This window comes from Nicotiana tabacum, chromosome 7 (assembly GCF_000715075.1).
Source record: "Nicotiana tabacum cultivar K326 chromosome 7, ASM71507v2, whole genome shotgun sequence".
Lineage (NCBI taxonomy): Eukaryota > Viridiplantae > Streptophyta > Magnoliopsida > Solanales > Solanaceae > Nicotiana > Nicotiana tabacum.
In genome coordinates this window covers 50,407,193-50,428,404 of record NC_134086.1, presented here as the reverse complement: position 1 = coordinate 50,428,404, position 21,212 = coordinate 50,407,193, and the positions used below count along the sequence as shown (strand labels likewise).

Below are 21,212 nucleotides of genomic sequence, written 5' to 3'. Positions count from 1 at the left end.
AGAGTTAAAGTTTAGAGAGTCTTCAGTTCAAGACTAAAGGAAATGTGAACCGCATAATTATTGTGCGACCACAGAAGTCAGCCACGCGGCCGCACTCAGAATTGTGTGGTCCACAGAAAGGCTCTACGTGGCCGCACTAAGATTTGTGTAGACCGCAGAATATGAGACATGCGGCTGCATTTGATAATTGTGCGGCCGCAGATTCCACTCTTGTCAAGTCTGAAGAAAAGTGCAGACCGCACATAGAATTGTGCGGCCGCATAACCTCCGAAAGGGCATTTTTGTCTGAAATTTCCAGCTTTGTACAAATAGACTAGTTTCACGAAATTAGGTTTTGAATAATGAAACTCCTATAGCCATTTTTCCTTACTGCTTTAGGCAACTTTAGCTTACTTTGGTGATTTAATATTGAATTTTTATCTTTTAATCTTTCAATATGAGTTTTATTATCATTTCTTCTTCTATTTCTTTTATTCCAAGCATGAGTAGCTAGATTTTTAACTAGGGTTGTGACCCAACCCTAGTTTGTAAACCTAATGAGTGTTTGATGTATGGCTTACTTATGATTGGGTGTTTATTATTTAGCCTTGTTCTTGCCTTTTATTGTAGAATTAATTGGTGCAAATTTTAGTTCATGCCTATTTCACTTGGTCGCTACTTGAGAATGAGAGACTTAGTCTAGGAAAACTTGGCTAACAAGAATTTGGGATGAAATCAAGAGATTGATAGTCCCAATTAAAGGGTTGAACCTAGAGATAGTAAAATCCGACTTGAGCATTTTATCAATTGTTTGGTTTAATACCCATTTGGACTTGAGAAAGTCAAATTGGGCAAAATCACTCTCTCACCGAGAGATATTGAGTGGGTATTTGAGCTATAATATACCCCGACCAACGAAACAAGTTTTAAAGTTTACAACTCGTTAGGCAAACACCTAGGTGAAGGTCATAGCCCTAGGCCTTTTACAATATTTGAAAAACAACCAAAAATAATATTTCCTAGTTTTATATTTTAGAATTGAAATCTTTAGCATAATTTTAGAAGTAAAAATAAATCATATTGTGAAAGTGCAATCCAGATACTTCACATGCTTAGTCCAAATATATACTACTTTATCCCATTCATATAGCTCCCTATGGAATTCGACCTCGACTCTTAGTTGGGTATTACTATTACATCGCCCATTTCATAACCTCGAATAGAGGTGTGACTTGGACGACATCACGCTCCTACATCGAAATAAGAATTTTCAATGCCACCTTTCAAAACCTATATAAACTCCATGCATGAATGTTTGTTTAGCATCACTTCGCTCTACTTGCATGCCGATTCAAGTGTATCTTTAACCGATACTAGCATATTTTTTATATCTAACTTTCCCTTTTTATTGTTCATTTTTTTTTTGCACACCAATAAAGTAGAGATAAATTCTTCCATGCACGGAGAAGATGATCTTAGGGTGTGAAGGGATGGATACTTATTCTCGCCTGAAAATTTGAGGCATAATCTTAAGGCACAAAGGTTCATATGGAATATAAAAGAACAAATTCATGACAACATATCGAAGAACAAATTCTCAACAGCATTTAGAAAGACCAACCCGTGACAAGCCCAGCGTAAGGTGCAAATGAACTTAAATGTCCACCTTAAGACCAGAATATTACATATCCTTTTAAGGCCAAATCAATGAAGAAGCCAACTTAAGGTGCAAAAGGACTTAAACGTCTACCTTAATCTTGGAAAATTATAGTCCCTTTTAAGGATAAACCCGCAAAGAAGCCAACTTAAGGTGACAAGGGACTAACATGTCTACCTTATGATTGAAAAATTATAGATCCTTTTAAGGACAACTCCGCAATGAGGCCAAATTAAGGTGTGAAAGGACTAATATGTCCACCTTAAGATTGGAAAATTATAAAGCCTCATCTTGGAGACTTGGTGGAATTGATCGATTCGACTTGAACACTTGGCAAACTATGAAGACTTAGCAGAATTACAGACTTCAACTTGAAGACTGACAAACTTGAAGACTTCAACTTAAAGACCAACAAACTTAAAGACGAACGGACTTGAAGACTTGGCGGACTTAAGTACTTCAAAATGAAGGCGTAGCAGCCAAGACTCATTCAACTTGACTTGGCATTAAAGACTTCAACTTGAAGGTTTGGCCTTCTACTAAAATACTACATCCATCCAACAGAGATGCCAATTAGCTATGGAGGCCATCCCCTATTGAATCATCGATCTTTGATAAGGCACAAAGTTCAACAAAAGAATACATGTAAGCCCAATTTTTTTGAAGTTCCAATCAAGTGGATTATATTCCATCATATTTCATTCAAATAATACGTGGGGTGATATACATTTTTGAACTATGCAACTATACTTAGAATGAAACTATAAGCTGCTTACGTACCTCGCGAAGAGTATCAAGTCATACCGTAGTTCAGAATAGGTGATTTTTTTAAAGTCCTAACTTTTTTCTAAGTTGCCTCTTTCGAGGTTTTCAACCTATCAGACTTATTTTTGGTGTCCTAGATTTGCCTAGGCTGTCTCTTTTGAGGTTTTCAACATAGCAGACTTTTTTTGTGGGACGTACATATTTTATACTCTTGCGGGCCAGTAGTAACGTGCAGTTTATGCTCTTGAATTAAGGAGCGTAGTGACTTGTAAGTTAAGCTCTTATTTTGAAGAGCTTTGCAACTTGAAGATTTTGCTCAAATTTGAAGAGCTTTATGACATACAGTTTAGGCTCGTGCGTCCAGGAGTGTAGTAATTTAAAAATTTAGCTTATGTTTCGAAATGCTTCATAACTTGAAGACTTACTCAATATTGATGAGCTTTGCAACTTGAAGTTTGGCTCCAATTTGAAGAGCTTCATGACTTGAATATTTAGCTCAAATTTGAAGATTTTTGCAACTTGAAGTTTCTCTCAAATTTTGTAAAGCTTTGCAACTGGAAGTCTTTGCTCGGTTTTGAAGAGCTTTCGACTTGAGTCTTTAATCAAATATTCTCATGTTCCAAAAAGCATTATAACTTGCAGTTTAGGCTCGTGCATTGAGGAGCATTTCAGCTTGCAGTTTAGGCTCATGTGTTACAGAGCATAGTGATATGCATAGACTCTTCGGTTTTATTTTTTAGATGAAAACTTGCCCCCATCGTAGCCTTCTTATTCTTTTTCTTCATCGTAAGTCTTAAAGAAAGGTAGCCCTTGGTCTCAATATTTGGCCATACTTAGTTCCATATCATGAACACGAGTTGCTAGTTCTTCAAAGGTTTTGGGCTTTAGGCCTTGTAAGATATAGCGGAGACCCCAATACATGCCTTGAATACATATTTTGATGCCAAAAGTTTTGCTAAGGCGGTCTTTGTAGTTGAGGTTCAAGCTCCTCCAGCAATTGATGAAGTTAATAACTGGCGCATCCTATCGTTGATGAGCATTTGTAATTTCAATCATACTTATGATGCGTCTTGTGCTATAGAAATGATTGAAAAACTCTTGTTCCAATTGCTCCCAACTATTGATAGAACCAGAGTTGAGATCTATGTACCAATCAAATGCATTACCTTTGAGAGATCAAACAAACTGTTTGATAAGATAATTTCCATACACTCTAGCATTGTTGCAAGTTTCAACAAAGTGCACTATATGTTATTTCGGATTTCCTTTGCCGCCGAATTTTGCAACTTAGGAGGTTGATAACCAACATGAATCTTCAAGTTATCAATTCTTTGCATGTACGGCTTTACATATGTGACAGATAATTTGGATGATGACTCAGGCTTATTTTTGATAGCTTCCATGATAAAATCTTTCAATTTCTCAACACGAATCAGACCTTCAGTGAGACTTGGATATCCTTGGTTGTCATTGCTTGCTTTTTGAAAGGGTCTCCTTTCTCTTGTGAACTTTGATTATTTAAAGGTGTTTGTGTGGATTCTCCTTCTACTATGCTATCCAATTTATTTGTTAACTTGGAAAGTTTAGCGTCTTGATCTTGCATACGCTTTCGCAAGCCTTCAACTATTTTTGTCAAATTTACAAGTTTTTCTTCCACGGTAGAAGCTTCAATAGCCATTACTTGCATGATCACCATAGAGGATGAAGAATGGTATGAATAATTATTAGGATAGAACTTAGAAGTGGCATTAATGGATGCTAGAGTAGATCCAATGCTCAAGTTATCATCATCGGCTTGCATGGAAGGTTTCTTGGACTTAGATAGAATAAGTTGAGGAAGAACCTTTTTGATCCTTTTGGCGACGTCATTCCCTTTTTGGGTCGGGATTGTTGAGAATCTTTCTCTTTTTGAGGATGAAGATTCGAAAATAGAGGTTGATGTGAATGACACTTGGAGTGTTTATTGTCCTAAAGAGTTTGATTTGCTCCTTGTAACTGGCTCAAAGCTTCAAAAGATAACATCGAAGCTGTTTTTTGTTTTAGTGTAGAACTTGGAATTAGCAGGCTCAGATGATTTAGATTTGGAGTTATTCTTCTTTGAAGCCATTTTGATATTCTTGAAATTTGCTGATTAAAAATTTGAGATGGGAGGTAGAGATTATCCCATAGGGTGTGCCAGAATTTGTAAACAATATATTTGCGTCAAGAAAATAATCGAGACCGAAAAATATTACAACAACCGTAGTATTTGATTTCAAATAGTATAAGTGTTACAATCTCTATGATTCCTCTGATTCTACTTTTCAATAGTAAATAAATTCAAGGGCCTTTGATCTTGACCTTGAATTTGTCCTTGTTTTTATGAACAATGATCTTGAATTAAACTAGCACGAACTTTGATTTGAACTTGTATTCCTTGAACCTTGATTTGTCCTTCACTCTTGAGCTTGAACTTAATATCTTGAACTTGAACTTGATTGCTAGAAGCTTGAAACTTATAGAGAAATTTGTGGTATTTGATCCACGGGCTTTGCATTGCTTCTTGTTATAACTTCTGGTGTCTTTTCTGAGTTATGAATACCCTTATTTATAGTTGTAGGAGGTAAGAGTTGCGATGAGAGCAAACTTTTTCTGACAAATCAGATTGAAGCACGGCAAGGCCGCGTTTGATGGCCAAAACATGTCACTTGCCCATATGGCACAGTTTCATAGGCTATTTGATTTGACTTGGCGCGCCTTGTCATTTTAACACATGGCACAATGCTCTTGGCTCATCCATTTGACTTGGCGTGCCACATCATCTGACACGCGACATCAAACTGGACCTCTAGGAAGATAACATCTTTGGCTTAATAAAGTGGGATCATCATATGTAGCCCAATGTATTTGGATTTATTTATTAATTCTGCAGTATGAACTTATATAACTTTAGCTAATAAATTTATTTGAACTAAATATTTAAAATATAGTCTGATTGAATTTAAATCCAATAAATTTTGCATGCATACACATTTAACTGCAAAAAAATCCATAATAAAATAAGGAAGTTCCAATTGAAACATATAACTCAGGGGATATAAATTTCAGTCATCCAAATATTTAAATTTTCCGCCACTGAATTAAAAATAATTCACATGAATTGTTGAATAAACCTACAGTATTTAGACTACCCACTGGTAGTCTATAGATCCATTGTAAATGTAAACCAATAGAATTCTATTGTAAAATATTAAGAACTGTATATCAATCATAAATTAGACAAGCATAGGGGTATGTTCTCGATTTGTTGTTTCTTAGTGTAAAGTATTAATTTAGTTACATTAATTCAAAATTGACAATTATTTGTAAAAAACTTAAAGTGGTACTAATTCATCAAATTGCAGATTTTGAATTGGATAAAATGGATTAGTATAACGTATCAATTATATCGGTATTAACTTAAGCCTATAATTAGTTAATACAACTTTCATTATATAGCCATTGACCATTATTACAACATAATGTTAAGACAATGTATGTAATTTAAAGACTAATTACCTATTCTAATCTATCAAAATATTACTTAATATCAACACATGTTGATATTACAAACCAATACTCAATATCCAATATTCATTTACCTTGAGGTATTACTTATTGACAACACTTCACTAAACAACACTCTTATACTTAGAGGTCTTGCTTCTTGAGTTGTTACGTGTTCTAAAATGACCAGCTTTTAATGATATGAAATACACCGCCAAGTATAATAACTTTAAATATTCCATGATGATTAATAAGATGTGTAAACTTTATAAAATCAAAAAAAAACAAGGTTAAACGTGGTGTAATCCTTATTTTAATGAATTCTCGACCATTAGTTTATCCTCGACTACAGTAAGAGTTGAGGACGCAACCTAAAGTTGACACTCGCACATTAAGGAAGTCTATTGATTTATATTAAATGTCTAGGGTTAGGGTTCAGGGTTAGGGTTTAGGGTTGGGATTGGGGTTAGGGTTTAGAGTTTATAGACCATTAAAGGAGTTTATCATCGATTAACGATTGTTGGAAGACAGCTCGTGTTGTTTAGGGAATTAAAATATGTCCACGTGGCCTATCACTAACCATATATTTTTTTACCCGTTTAAATTAACCCATTTAACCGGATACTCAAAATGAAATTGATCACATTTCAATCTTAATTTTTACTATCGAAAAACAATACTCAAACAATTGAAGAAAAATGAGTCAAGGGTCGAGTATGTCCTTTGGGTCGAGAAAGAATTGTCATTACAGCATGGTTGCCAGTCAATTCACAGCTACAACTCCGGTGAATGCTGGTAGGCTATTCCAAAATGTTCCAAACCTAAGGTAAGATAAATTTCACATATTTGTCTCTTTTTAATTTTAGGGATTCAATTTTGTTGAGAAAATATTTTTGCCATTTCATTTGATAGGGTAAAAGATGTCAATTTTGGGAATGTGACGATGATATGCTAGATCTAAAGATTGCTGACCTTATCAGTAGTTTGAAGTATGAAAATGATGCTCTTAAGCATAAAAAAAAAATTATTCTGCGAATGAAGGTGGTTGAAGTTGAAAATATATTGGCAATGGATGTTCATGAGGAAGATGATGATGATGGAGGGATTGAATTGGAGGGAGGGCATATTCCTGTAAATAATTATGCTGGAGGGATGGTTAAAATAAATGAAAAGAGGCTGAATATAAGTGAGTTATGGTCTTGTGCGTCGCTGTCGGATTCGTGGCAGCTTGGATGATTAAATGAGAAAGAACATTCGTTTACTGTTGCTAGAAATAGTTTAATTACAGTAAGTTTGTTTTGCTGGAAGTCTTTTGGATCATGTAATATTCTACTGATGTAATGTTATATTTGATGCAGTTATTAGATGCGCTGAGTCTATTATGCAATAAAGTAGCTAGTTTATTGATAGACCCAGTGTCTATTGCGCAACCAAATAGCTAGTTCATTGATGGATCCAGTATCTATTACGCAACTAAGTAGCTAGTTTATTACTATACATGTTGTCCATTACGCAATCTTGTTGTAATATAAAAAGAAAGTTCACCCAAAAAGATAGTTTCATTACAACATTAACAGTTAATCGCCAAAAAGATAGTTTCATTACATAGATTTTATCTCATGACCAACACAAACATAAATTACTAATAAAACTAAGAAGGGTCCATCCTTCCTCTGAAGATATACACTAAATATTTTTCCTTGAACAACTCCATTCGCTTGTCATTAAGTTGCACCAGTGGCGTATCAGTTAGGAGGAAGTTAATAGCCTTCACTACATATGCTTCACTTCTTTCACTACAATAATCAAAGACATAATTAGTTATTAAAGAAACCAGAAGAATGAGTAAAATATAATGGATGGCACATTTAATTTACCTTTGCTGAATGGATGACACATCTATAATACGCTCCCATGACCATTTCTTCGTAAGCTCATCTTGACCTAAATCTGTAAACTGGCCAGTTTTCATTAAAATCCTAGGCATCATAAGTGCGAGGGGTTGTACAAGTTCTATTAGTTTACCATCGTCATACAAATTGACATTGCTATCATAAATTCGAATCAAACCCTCTGCCAAGTGGAAAATGACAGGCATAAAATACTTGTTATTAATTTGCCACACAATACAAAACCTTAGCCTTGCACAACTCCACAGCCCCAGGTTTTGGCATACTTACTTGAGGATATATCATTAGGGGTGTCAAGTACAAGGCTTGGCAAGCATCAATTGTCCCACAAAAGTCCAAATCCTTCCCCTCTTTACTGGCAGCCTCCGTGATCTTATCCCATGAAGTGCACATGTTGTTGCATGATGCAACATCCATAACAACATGACTGCAGACATAAAGGAATGGACGTTTTATGTTTCATACACGCATCAGTATTAAAAGTTCCTCCACATGTTAAATATTATAAAATGTGTATGTTAAATATGGAGCTACTAAAAAAAGAAATATACGCAGTGATTAAGGGACTTACAAAAATGAGAACAGAAGGGGTAGCACTACACAACAGTTCAAAAAACCTCCAACCATATCTTCCAGTCAAGAAGTTTTTGGGAAACTTCTCCTTCTTGTCAAACCATTCATAGACAAAATTCTTATTTTCCTCCGCAACTGGTTTGAGTACGTCTACCTTCGATTTCTTCTTCTTAATCTGTTTCAATTTCCTCATCATGCTTGCAGAAATTGGAGCATTCCTGTCACACCTCCTTTTTCCACATGAAAATGGTATAAGGAAGTTTTTTCACTTAAAGTGACAATAATCGAAACGGGATTATTTATTCAAATTCAGAGTCGCCACTTGGGACAATTTAGTGTGTCCCAAGTCACCGGTTTAAAATCTCGAATGGAGGAAGTTGACTCTTATTTATGGTCTGCGAATACAGAAATCGGAGAAGGTGTTAGGCATTCCTGGGTTCTGTGGTTTTAGCATGGTCGCTCAACTATTATTATTGGCCTAATTACCTGATTAATTACATGTTTTAAACCTATTGTGCATTTTTAGCTTTTGACCACTTTTAATTATTTATGAAATTATTCCGGAACAAGTTACGATTATCGTACACTTGTTTGTTTGGTACACATTGCGACATTTTGTCACGGGAACCGTACCCACGATTTACAACGTGTTTAAATTATTAATATTATTAGTTGTTGTGGCCGGATCACATAGATGTACCCCGGATTTGGGAAATTATGTGTTACAACTACGTCACGGGAACCATACCCGTAGCTATGATAATTTATTATAAACGCCCCTAAAGCAAACTACGAATGTTCAAAGTATTTTCTACACTAGTTATGAATGTTCCAAGTCTTTTACGCACTTGTTTTGGTATTAATGTGAGGGCCATATATTATGGGATTCATTTGTGAATGGCACGCCTTGATTTATTTCAAAAGATTGCACTACACTAAAACAAACTACGAATGTTTGATAAGTTCAAATTTTCTAAAGTTTGAGATTAAGGCCAAGAATTTATGGAATTTATTCGTAGAATATGGAATAGATTTTAATTGACGAAGCATGCACACTCAAGCTATTTCAATAATTCTGTCAATCCATAAAGTAGATGTTACAATTATTTAAAAAGCAAGTAACTTGAAGTCATTTGACTAAAAAGGTAATACTGACGGACGAAGCAGCAATGTAAGAAGATACGTCTACTTACTAAAAATAAACAACTAGGCTGGTTCAAATACTTGGACACGTCCAGCAACATGAAATTCACATTTTATGACTAAGCCAAGACAAATCCTAATGAATGATTCAAATTGCACTCCGACAAATCCATTTCTAGTTATATTAAACTTTAAAATAAACGATTTGCCTTAAGTTGCAAGCACTCATTTCCTCACCTATTCCAAATAAAAATTATTAAGAAAAACTATCACTAATCGTACAACTCAAAACAGAAATCGCTTGAAATCAGTTAAATATTGCAGGCCAACTCACGCATGAACCATTGTTTAAATATCAATTTATTTGCTTAACCACTTTGACATTTAATTGAAACAAACATTTATAGCATGACATTGATTAAAGAATGAGAATTAAGCAAATTTAGAGAGCAAACAACATATCTGAAATACTAATCACAGATTCAGAAGAACAAATCAATTTTTATTTTGCTCTAAGTTCATAACAAAGCTGAAAATCTACATACCTACTAAAAGAGTGAACTCAAACAAATAAAGTCTGAAAATTGTAGAAATGGAGCTCAGTAGGGTTGGAATTTAACCAATACAGCTGCAACAATAAGAATCTCTATCCAGTTCCTCTTCAAACCCAGAATAGCTAAAGACCCAAAATGCTGAAGAACGAAAAAATATTTAATGAACCTTTTTCTGCAATTTTCTTTTCCGTCGTCTGTCTTTTTTTCTTTCTTTTTTCCTAACCTATAATGTGTATTTATAACACTCTCTTTAGGGCAACAAAATCAGAATTTTTAAATTCAAAACCACCCTTAAGAAATCTAATTTTTGCACAATTTTTACCTAAATTTTAAAGTATTTACTTATTCAATCCCCCATCCTCACTTTCCTAGAACTTTTCTAGGTAGTTATCAGAATATTCCTTGAGTCTAAATACCTTAAATATCCTTACCAATACTGTTATTCACCTTTCCAAATTAAAACTCCTCCCTCTCGGTCAAACAATTGGGCCGCAAAGCCCATTGGCATCCTACCTGGTCTTTGGTTAAAGAAGAAATAGAAGAAGAGGAAAAAGTAGTTAGTAAATAAAAACAGAAACAAAATAAAAAAAAATACACTAAAATTAAAATAACAAAACGGAAAATACATAAAAATAACAGAGACACTAGAAACCAAGAAAAATAAACAACAGATGAATTCAACACCAAATTTCGGCCTTGCATGAGTAAATTTAATCAAACTTCTTTGTTGACACAAGAATATACCCCAAGCTAATTTTTTGACTAGCCATGGAAATAATGGCACAAGTATTGGCCAAAAATTCCTAGTGGCTAATACTTTGTGTCACCACTTTTATTTCTTGCCGAAAAAGAGAAAGGGGATATTTCTAAATCTAAAATTTGAAGAGCATGGGTATTTATTTGGACAAAACAATGATGTATTAGGAGTGAGGAAGTGTTGGTGATTATGGGGAGGAGTTTGAGTAGGTTTGGGATTGTTTGGCGGCGGAGCCGTCGGCTATGGAGGTGAGGGGTTTGGGGGGTGGCTAGGGTTTTCTTAAAGGGAGGGAGATGAGAAATGAGTGAGGGTTTCTAGGTTTGGGGGAGTTAGGACAGTTATAAGGGAGGGGTGTGGTTAGTTTCGGACCGTTAGATTACATAGGATCGACGGCCAGGATTGAGAGCGACTATCGACGCCATTTGGTAGTTAAACGCAGTCGTTTGGGCTGACAACAGAGCTGGGGTTGGGTAAATGGTATTGGGTCAGGCGGAGCGGCGAATTTTGGGCTCAAAAAATAGCCCAGACCGGGTATTTTTTTATTTCCCCCCTTTTTTTTGTTTCTTTCTTCTTTTTCTTTTAAAAATTAATTTTAAACCTAATCAAATTAATTAAAGTCCTAAACTAACTAAAAATCCTAATTTATATTAATCTATTTTATAAAAATTATCATTATCTATTCTCACTTATTTTACACTAATTAATTAAAACTAAAGATGGAGATATGACTGTGGTAATATTTTGTCACGACCCGAATTTTTCACCCTCGGGAGTTGTGATGGCGCATACTAATGAGAGCTAGGCAAGCCAATCCTTAACTGCTTACATCGTTAACAATTACTTCTTTTAATAATTATCGGCGATAGCAAGAAAGCAACGGAATTAAATAAATATGCGGAAGACTTAAATTTAAAGAAAACTGAACAATAATGCGAGAACAACATATGCCTCTACCCAAGAACTGGTGTCACATTACTCACGGACTTCTAAGAGTGCTAAATACAACCGTTTGAAAGAAAATATAAACTGTTTGTCTCGAATATATGAGATAACAGACGGAAATAAAAGATAGAGGAGACGCCGGGCCTGTGAACGCCTGCAAGGCTACCTCAGTATCTCACTGGACTGAAGGCTGGCTCCCGCGCTACTGCTGCTGTCCAAAACCTGGATCTGTGCAAAAGAGCACAGAGCGTAGTATCAGCACAACCGGCCCCATGTGCTGGTAAGTGTCTGGCCTAACCCCGGCGAGGTAGTGACGAGGCTAGGACCAGACTCCAGATAAACCTGTACAGTTATATAATATATGGCGGAAAAGTAAACAAGTAATAAGCAGTTAAAGCTGGGGAAGGGAAACATGCTTCGGGAGAGCAGTTAAAAGAAATAACAGGGAATAATAAGGAAGCTAGCACTATAACTTCTATCATAAATGAAGAAAATAAAGGCAACTTTCACTTTCAGTTTCCTCTTGTTGCAGGCGTGCAACCTGATCCCGTTTCTCATATCTCGTGGTAGGCGTGCAATCCGATCCCATTTCTCATATCTCGTGGTAGGCGTACCACCCGTTCCCACCGCGGATCGCGCAAGAAGGACCGCCGTCGCACAGGCTTCCTAAAGGCCTGCGGATCTATGCCCCGCGCGGACCGCACAAAACCGACCGCGGACCGCGCAAAGGCGACCGCGGCCACGCTGGCCCCTTCGCGACCACACGCGTTTCCTCGTGGGCCACGCAAAAGTGTTCAGAGACCTGTCAAAATTCCTGAACCTGCAACATCTGATCTTTTAAAGCCTAAGTCATCCCGGAACCTACTGGAAACTCACCTGAGCCCTCGAAACTCTAAACCAAACATGCACACTACCTCAAAAACATCCGACGAACATATTCCTGTGATCACATCACCAATGTAACATCATGAACATCGAATTGAGCCTTAAGATCAATGAAATTTCTCCAAAATTCCTTTCAAACATCAATTTCCCAATTAGGGTCCGGATCGCGTCAAACGACATTCGTTTTCAACCAAGTTTTACAGCAATGACTCAAGTCATATATAAGACCAGAACCGGGCGCCGGAACCAAAATACGGGCCCGATACCAACACGTTCTGATCAAATTTTATTTCAAATTTCTTTTTTTCTTTAAACATTTTCAGAAAACAATTTCACTTAAAAATTCATAACTCGGGCATGGAACCTCGGAATTCGATTCTGGGCATACGCCCATGTCCCATATTTTCCTACGGACCCTCCGGGACTGTCAAATCATGGGTCCGGGTCCGTTTACCCAAAATGTTGACCGGAGTCAAACTTATTCATTTCGAGGTAAAAACTTAGAAATTTTCACAAGATTTCACGTTTAAGCTTTCCGGCTACGCGCCCGGACTGTGCACACAAATCGAGGCGACTCTAAATGAAGTTTTCAGGGCCTCGAAGACAAATTTTAATTATAAACAGGTGATGACCCCTTTGGGTCGTCACATATTTTTATGATTTTGTTTTAATGAATGCAATTAAATTCTAAATGTAACTAAAACATAAAGAAAATGCCATGTAATGATTATTTGATATTTTTGGTATTTGTCTATGGAAATATGAAAAATGTGCACAAAAATGCAAATAATTAATTAAGAAAATCCTACAAAAAATTCTATAAAGCTAAAACTAATTTAGAAAACCTATTTTTAATTTTTGTATGAGTATTTCTGGTCGGGCAAAAATCACATGCTCACAGCTGCCCCTCTTTGCTCGGAAACATGAAGAGTTTTCGGGCAAAGATAAAGTGAGCAAATACGAGTGATTTTTGCCCGTTTGGATACTCCATGAGAAGCATTTTGAAAAGTCTGACCGAACCCTGCTTCTACGGTTGCCTACATATCCTTGGATGTAAAGGAATCAGGTTAGTGTAGTTCTGAAAGGTTTGGTAGCTGGGACTACCGAGAAGCTGTGATTCCACTGCTGCTGCCGCTGCTACTACTTGCTAAACTCCTTATTACACCGAAACAAAATAAAAAGAAACTTGGCTAATCTATGATCTACGAGTTACAAGAATCCTATCTATATATCTTAAAACCTGATTTTGAAACTTCTGCGGTTCTGTCGCGCATTTTGAACTGTTGACTCGCACTCTTGAGGTGAGCTGCTATTATTTCTAACTTGAATTGACCCATTCTTCAGGCAGGTCCCTTCTGCTTGACCTGATACTTGAAGTGACTTTCCTTATTTTCCAAATGGGCACCTGCAAACTTAGACTTGAAATGAATTCCCTTATTCTCCAGGTGGGCGCCTGTAAATTAAACTTGAAATGAACTCCCTAATTCTCGAGGTAGGCGCCTGATGCGGATTTAAAATTTGAGATAAATTCTCTTGTTCTCTAGGTGGGCGCCTGATTATGACTTAAAACTTGAAATGAATTCCCTTGTTTTCCAGGTGGGCGCCTGATGCTTAAACTTGAAATGAATTTCCTTGCTCTCCAGGTGGGCGCCTGATGCTGACTTAAAGTTCGAAATGAATTTCCTTGTTTTACAGGTGGGCACCTGATGCTTAAACTTGAAATGAATTCCCTTGTTCTCCAAGTGGGCGCTTGACGCTGACTTAAAATTTGAAATAAATTCCCTTATTCTCCAGGTTGGCACCTGATGCTTAACTTTGAAATGGATTCCCTTGTTTTCAAGTGGGCACTTGTAACTTAAACTTAAAATGTATTCCCTTATTTTCCAGGTGGGTTCCTGATGCTTAAACTTTAAAACGGATTCCCTTGTTTTCCAGGTGGGCGCCTGATGCCAAAACTTGAAATGTATTCCTTTATTTTCCAGGTGGGTGCCTGCCATTACAACAAAATAGACAAAACAAAAGAAACTTTTCTGCCCCAGTTTGGTACTGGGAACATCTGTGAGTGTTAATCGAATCATGTTATCCAAAAGAACTCTAAGAATTTAAAAGCTAAATCCCATTATCCAGGAGGGCCCTGAAAATTTAAAATTAAATCTCATCTTAAGAGATAAAACTTCAAAGCTAAATTCTATTTCCTAAAGGTAAAACTTACGCTAAATCTTATTATCTATTAAGGTCTTAAAAACTTAAAACTAAATCCCATTATTCAGAAGGGTCCTGAGAACTTTAAATTAAATCTCATTATCTAGGAGGGTCCTAAAAAATTAAAATTAAATCACATTATCCAAAAGGGTCTTGAGAATTTACGGCCGAACCTGTCTGGCACATGCTTTCCTCAGGGAGAGTTCCTCCGGAACAAACGAAATTTCCTGCCCCTATTTCAATCAAAGAAAATCTTATCAGTTTGGAAATGTGGTGGTTAGTTTGCGGCATTCTTGCTGAAGGTGGCCTTTCCACTGCCATGCTGTGTTCCGATTAGCTGCCTTAGGCTAGCAAAGAATTGTTTGACCTTTTGATCGAACCTCAACCCCAGAAATCTGAATGACCCGAGTGCCTCACACTCATCCTGTTGTTTTACATTTCTGTCCTTCCAATTTGAACCTCTATATTTCCTCAAAATTCACTAAACCACTTGACCACTTGAACTCCCATTAACACCTTATTTCTCATTTTGAAACATGTTATTTTTGGTATGCTTTGGCCGCACTTTTCTTCGTGCAATTTGAAAGTTGGTAATAAGCTTTAAACTCCTTTCTTACTTACGTAACAGGACTAATATTGGAAAAGACTTAGAAACTCAAAAGAAAATAAAACGAAGTGACTTCGAGAATTAGGAATAAATAGGAAAATTTGAACCAAGATGACTATTTGATGAAGAATAGAAAAGAGACTTATCTGAGGAAAGCAGCTGGCTCTAATGATCATGACATGCATTTCGGATTAATCAGTCCAGACCATTCACCTAATCATACTTCATTTTGTGCCCCGTATTCATACTTCAAAACTGGGATTTGTCCGTAATCCAATTTCTCTGCAAAGTCACGAGCATTATTCGGCCTGTAGTGCCTTGACAGGTTTTCACCAACAAACCTCTCTCATTTGTTCATCTCTCAACTCGCTGGCGCCTTACGATGCCCGCGAGGGTTTTCACCAATAAGACTCTCTCATTTTTTAAATTTTTCTCTCAGCTTTCCATCGTCTTACGGTGCCCGTGAGGGTTTTCACCAATAAGACTCTCTCAATTATTCATTTTTCCTTATGTAGAACGGAGTATTGTCCATGACATGAATCATACCTCTATCTCGCTTGACTTGGCATTCCTCAAAGATTGATCGAAAGGTCTTCCTTTGGACCGTAATGTAGGCTTTTGGATAGGGTTAGAAAGAAAAGGCGGCATGCAGGCTCAAAACAGCTTAAAATGAAAGGGTTCAGAATTACAACTTTTGAAATCAGATCTTTAACAAAACCACAACTTCTGCCCCAGTTTCTTTGAGCCTGGGGAACTTTAAATTTTTATTTTGATGGGACCGAACCATGAGGCTACCTACGTATCCTTAAAATGAATCAGGTCGAACGTAGTTCAAGACATAGGAATTGCTTTGTTTTTGTTACTTTTTCTCTTTTTTTTTTTTCTTTTCTTTTCTCTTCTTTTTCTTTTCTTTCTTTTGCTTTACTCTTTTTTTTCATTTTTCTCTTTCTCTTTTCTCATCTCTTTTTCCTCTTTTCTCTTTTTTATTTATATTTTCTGTATCTGTAGTTCTAAACGCTGCTTCTGATTCCAAAAGAGGGGTATGAAGGAAAATAAATGAGGCTCAAAAAGGGGGTAACAAAGGGTAAAGTGTTTAGATAGAAGAATAAAATGTCTTCGTCATCCCAATCTTCAAAACATGTCAAGTACAAACAACACAATTAGACAAACCAAAGAAATCATACATAATATCTTTTGACTACATCAGAATTGATAGCCATATCTACACATTTGCCTTCTATATCTGTTAAATACAAAGAACCATTGGACAACACTCTTGTTAAAATGAACGGCCCCTGCCAATTTGGGGCGAACTTGCCTTTTGCTTCAGCTTGATGTGGAAGGATGCGTTTTAACACTTGCTGACCCCCTTTAAATTTTCGGGGGCGCACCTTCTTGTTATATGCTTTTGCCATCCTCTTCTGGTACAATTGACCATGACATACTACCGCTAGTCTTTTCTCATCGATTAGACTTAATTGCTCCAAACGAGTTTTGACCCACTCATCATCATCAATTTCAGCTTCAGCAATAATCCGAAGGGACGGAATTTCAACTTCCGCGGGAATAACTGCTTCAGTACCATATACCAACAAATAAGGAGTTGCACCTACTGAAGTACGAACAGTAGTGCGGTAACCCAGTAAAGCAAAAGGCAACTTTTCATGCCACTGTCTAGAACGTTGCACTATCTTTCGAAGTATCTTCTTTATGTTCTTGTCGGCCGCCTCAACAGCTCCATTTTCCTTGGGGTGATACGGACTGGAATTTCGATGCATAATCTTGAACCGTTGGCATACTTCTTTCATCAAATGGCTGTTAAGATTCGCACCATTATCTGTGATGATTATCTTGGGGATTCCGAACTGGCAAATGATGTTTGAATGAACAAAATCGATCACTGCCTTCTTAGTCAGAGACTTGAAAGTCATAACTTCAACCCACTTAGTGAAATAGTCGATGGCCACTAGAATAAACATGTGCCCATTTGATGCCGCTAGCTTAATTGGTCCAATGACATCCATGCCCCAAGAAATAAAAGGTCAAGGTGCGGACATTGTATGCAACTCAGATGGCGGAGAATGAATCAAATCATTGTGTACCTAGCATTGATAACACTTTCACACAAAGCTGATGCAATCTCGTTTCATGGTGAGCCAATAATACCCTGCTCGAAGAATTTTCTTTGCCAAAACATACCCACTCATATGCGGACCGCAAACTCCAGCATGCACTTCGGTCATGATAGTCGTGACTTGTTTAGCATTTATGCACCTCAACAATCCAAGATCTGGAGTTCTCTTGTACAAAATTCCCCCGCTCAAGAAAAATCCACAAGTCAAACATCGAATTGTTCTTTTTTGTTCACCTATGGCCTATACCAGATACACCCTATCCTGATGTATTCCCTAATATCATGGAACCACGGTTCACTATCAAGTTTCTCCTCAACTACATTACAGTAGGCATGTTGATCATGAACTTGAATATGCAGAGGGTCAACATAAGCCTTATCCAGATGGTGTAACATTGATGTCAAGGCATCCGCAACCTCATTATGGATCCTAGGAATATGCTTGAACTCTATTGATCTGAACCATTGACAAAGATCATGCAAACATTGTCGATACGATATGAGCTTTAAATCTCGAGTCTCCCATTCTCCCTGAATCTGGTGCACCAACAGATCCGAATCTCCCAAGACCAAGACTTCATGGACTCTCATATCTGCAGCTAACCTCAAACCCAGATTGCATGCCTCGTACTCAGCCATGTTGTTGGTACAATAAAAGCAGTTGGGCTGTAACAGGGTAGTAGTGCCCTGTTTCAGAAATGAGCACAGCCCCTATTCCGACACCTTTCATGTTAACGGCTCTATCAAAGAAAAGTTTCCAACCTGGCTTTTCATCCTGCTCCACCTTGTCAATATGCATCACCTCTTCATCAGGAAAAAAAATCTTCAATGGCTCATACTCTTCATCCACCGGGTTCTCGGCTAATGCTTGGGCTTTTATTGCGGTTCGAGTCACATAGATGATGTCAAACTCTGTGAGAAAAATCTGCCACTTTGCAAGTATTCATATGGGCATAGGCTTCTGAAAGATATACTTTAAAGGATCCAGTCGAGAAATGAGGTAAGTAGTGTAGGACGACAGATAATGCTTCAACTTTTGTACCACCCAAGTCAGGGCGCAACATGTCCTTTCAAGAGGAGTATACTTAACCTCATATGATGTGAACTTCTTGATGAGATAATAGATGGCTTGTTCCTTCCTTCAAGTGATGTCGTGTTGACCCAGTACATAACCGAATGAATTATCCAGGACTGTCAAATAGAGAATTAAAGGCCTCTCAGGTTCCAGTGGGACCAACACATGTGGGTTTGACAGGTACCCCTTGATCTTATCAAATGCCTCCTGGCACTCATCAGTCCATTTGACCTTGACATCCTTCTTCAACAACTTAAATATGGGCTCACAAGTTGTCGTGAGTTGAGCAATAAACCTGCTGATGTAGTTTAAACGCCCGAGCAAACTCATCACCTCAGTCTTATTCCTTGGCGGTGGCAATTCTTGGATAGCTTTGATATTTGATGATCTAACTCAATACCTCTCTAACTGACTATAAACCCCAACAGCTTTCTAGATGGGACACCAAATGCACATTTTGCAGGGCTAAGCTTAAGGTTGTACATGCGGAGCCTCTAGAAAAAACTTCTCAAGTCCCTGACATGGTCGGACTGTTGCTTTGAATTTATGATCACATCATCTACATAAACCTCAATTTCCTTGTGTATCATGTCATGAAATATAGTAGTTATTGCCCTCATGTAGGTTGCCCCATCATTTTTCAGACCAAATGGCATTACCTGGTAGCAATACGTTCCTCATGGAGTGATGAATGATGTCTTTTCTGCATGTTCCTCATCCATCAAGATCTGGTGGTACCCTGCATAGCTATCCACAAAAGACTCGATCTCACGCTTGGAATAGTTATCAACAAAATGTGGATATTTGGCAATGGAAAATTATCCTTTGGACTTGCTTTGTTGAGATTGTGGTAATCAACGCACACCCTGGTCTTACCATCCTTCTTTGGTACTGGCACAATATTAGCTAACCAAGTGGGGTATTGCGTGACTCGAATGACCTTTGCATCCAACTGTTTTGTGATTTCTTCCTTGATCTTCACACTCATGTCAGTTTTGAACTTCCTTAACTTCTGCTTGATGGGAGGGAATGTCAAATCAGTTGGCAATTTGTGAACTACCAAGTCAGTAATCAAACCTGGCATGTCGTCATATGACCATGCAAAAATGTCTTTATATTCAAACAGTGCTTTGATTATTTCTTCCTTGATTTGTGGTTCCAAGTGTACACTTATCTTGGTTTCATTGATATTATCTAAATCCCCTAAATTGATTGCTTCAATTTCATTCAAATTAGGCTTGGGTTTCTCTTTAAAATGATTTAATTCTTTACTAATTTCCTCAAATGCCATTTCTTCATCATATTTTGTTTCATCATCACACTCAATTTCTTGGATTATTATTTCAGAGTTAGATTGGCTTTTAAGACTTGGTCGAAGATTCCTCATGCATGTCATGTCATTGAAACCAACATAAAAAAATTGTACAAAGAAAGACAAAAATGACATTATCAGGAGTAACGGAAAAAGGAAAATTGCATTTCATTGAAAATAAAGGATAGGATAGTTTGTACATTAAAACAAGCGAAAAATAAAAATCTGGATTACAACTCTAGAATAATCTAGATAATATAAAGGAAAACAAAGCAAACTACCAAGACTTTTTCCGAGTAGGGAGAGGAGTAGCATTCCAATTGTTAAGCTTCACTTTCGGCCCAATAAACTGCACGTCTGCTTTGCTGGAACCTTCCCCAACTTCTACCATGTTCACCTCATCAAATAGACTTTGGAACCTTTCAATCAACTCTTCATCAAAGTCAACCATAGGCTTTGGAACTGCTGACACCGGACACTTCACTACCCATGACTTGACGAAAGACCTGGAGAGGCGTGGGATAGGCCCTTCTTTTTCAACTTTTTAGCCTTCTTCACATCATCCCATGTGGGCTTGAACCCCGGGCCAAATGTACCCAGATTTTCAGGTAGAGACACCGGCTGCACGATACCTTGCAAAGATGCACCCAGACCCTTGCCTAGCACAAAACCATTCTTTAACATTTAATTTGTTACCATGACGGTCGCAGAAGCTAGCTTTGGGCCTGGAATGTATTCCCTTTCCAAAACCTTCTCAACTGACATTGTTTCGGAAACTTGGTACACCCAAGGCCCCTTATCATCTTTAACCTCAATAAACGGGACGGATGTATCATTGTAAGCACATAAGTTCTCATCACCATGCACAACGATTTCCTGGTTGTCCCACTCAAACTTCACCATCTGGTGCAAAGAAGACGGGACCACTTTGGCAATATATATCTAGGGCCTACCCAACATCAGATTGTAAGAGACGACCACATCCAGCACCTGGAACTCCATGGTAAATTCAACTGGTCCTATGGTTAGTTCGAGCACGATATCGCCAACAGAATCTTTTTCCCCTCCGTCGAAACCTCGGACACATATATTGTTCTTGTGGATCCTTTTAGTATCAATTTTCAACTTGTGCAGAGTGGAGAAAGGGCAAATGTTTGCACTATAACCATTGTCAACCAGCACCCTCGTGACC

At 37.4% G+C, this 21,212-nt stretch overlaps 1 long non-coding RNA gene across 1 annotated transcript; it reads right to left on the bottom strand.

The window, feature by feature from the left end:
* Window positions 1-7,514: 7,514 nt before the first annotated feature.
* On the bottom strand, window positions 7,515-11,171 carry LOC107770878 (uncharacterized). Its single transcript, XR_001644703.2, has 3 exons — window positions 8,408-11,171; window positions 7,804-8,263; window positions 7,515-7,722 (listed from the first exon to the last, which is right to left on the bottom strand). It is a non-coding gene; the product is annotated as an uncharacterized LOC107770878 (long non-coding RNA).
* Between the last annotated feature and the right edge of the window lie 10,041 nt (window positions 11,172-21,212).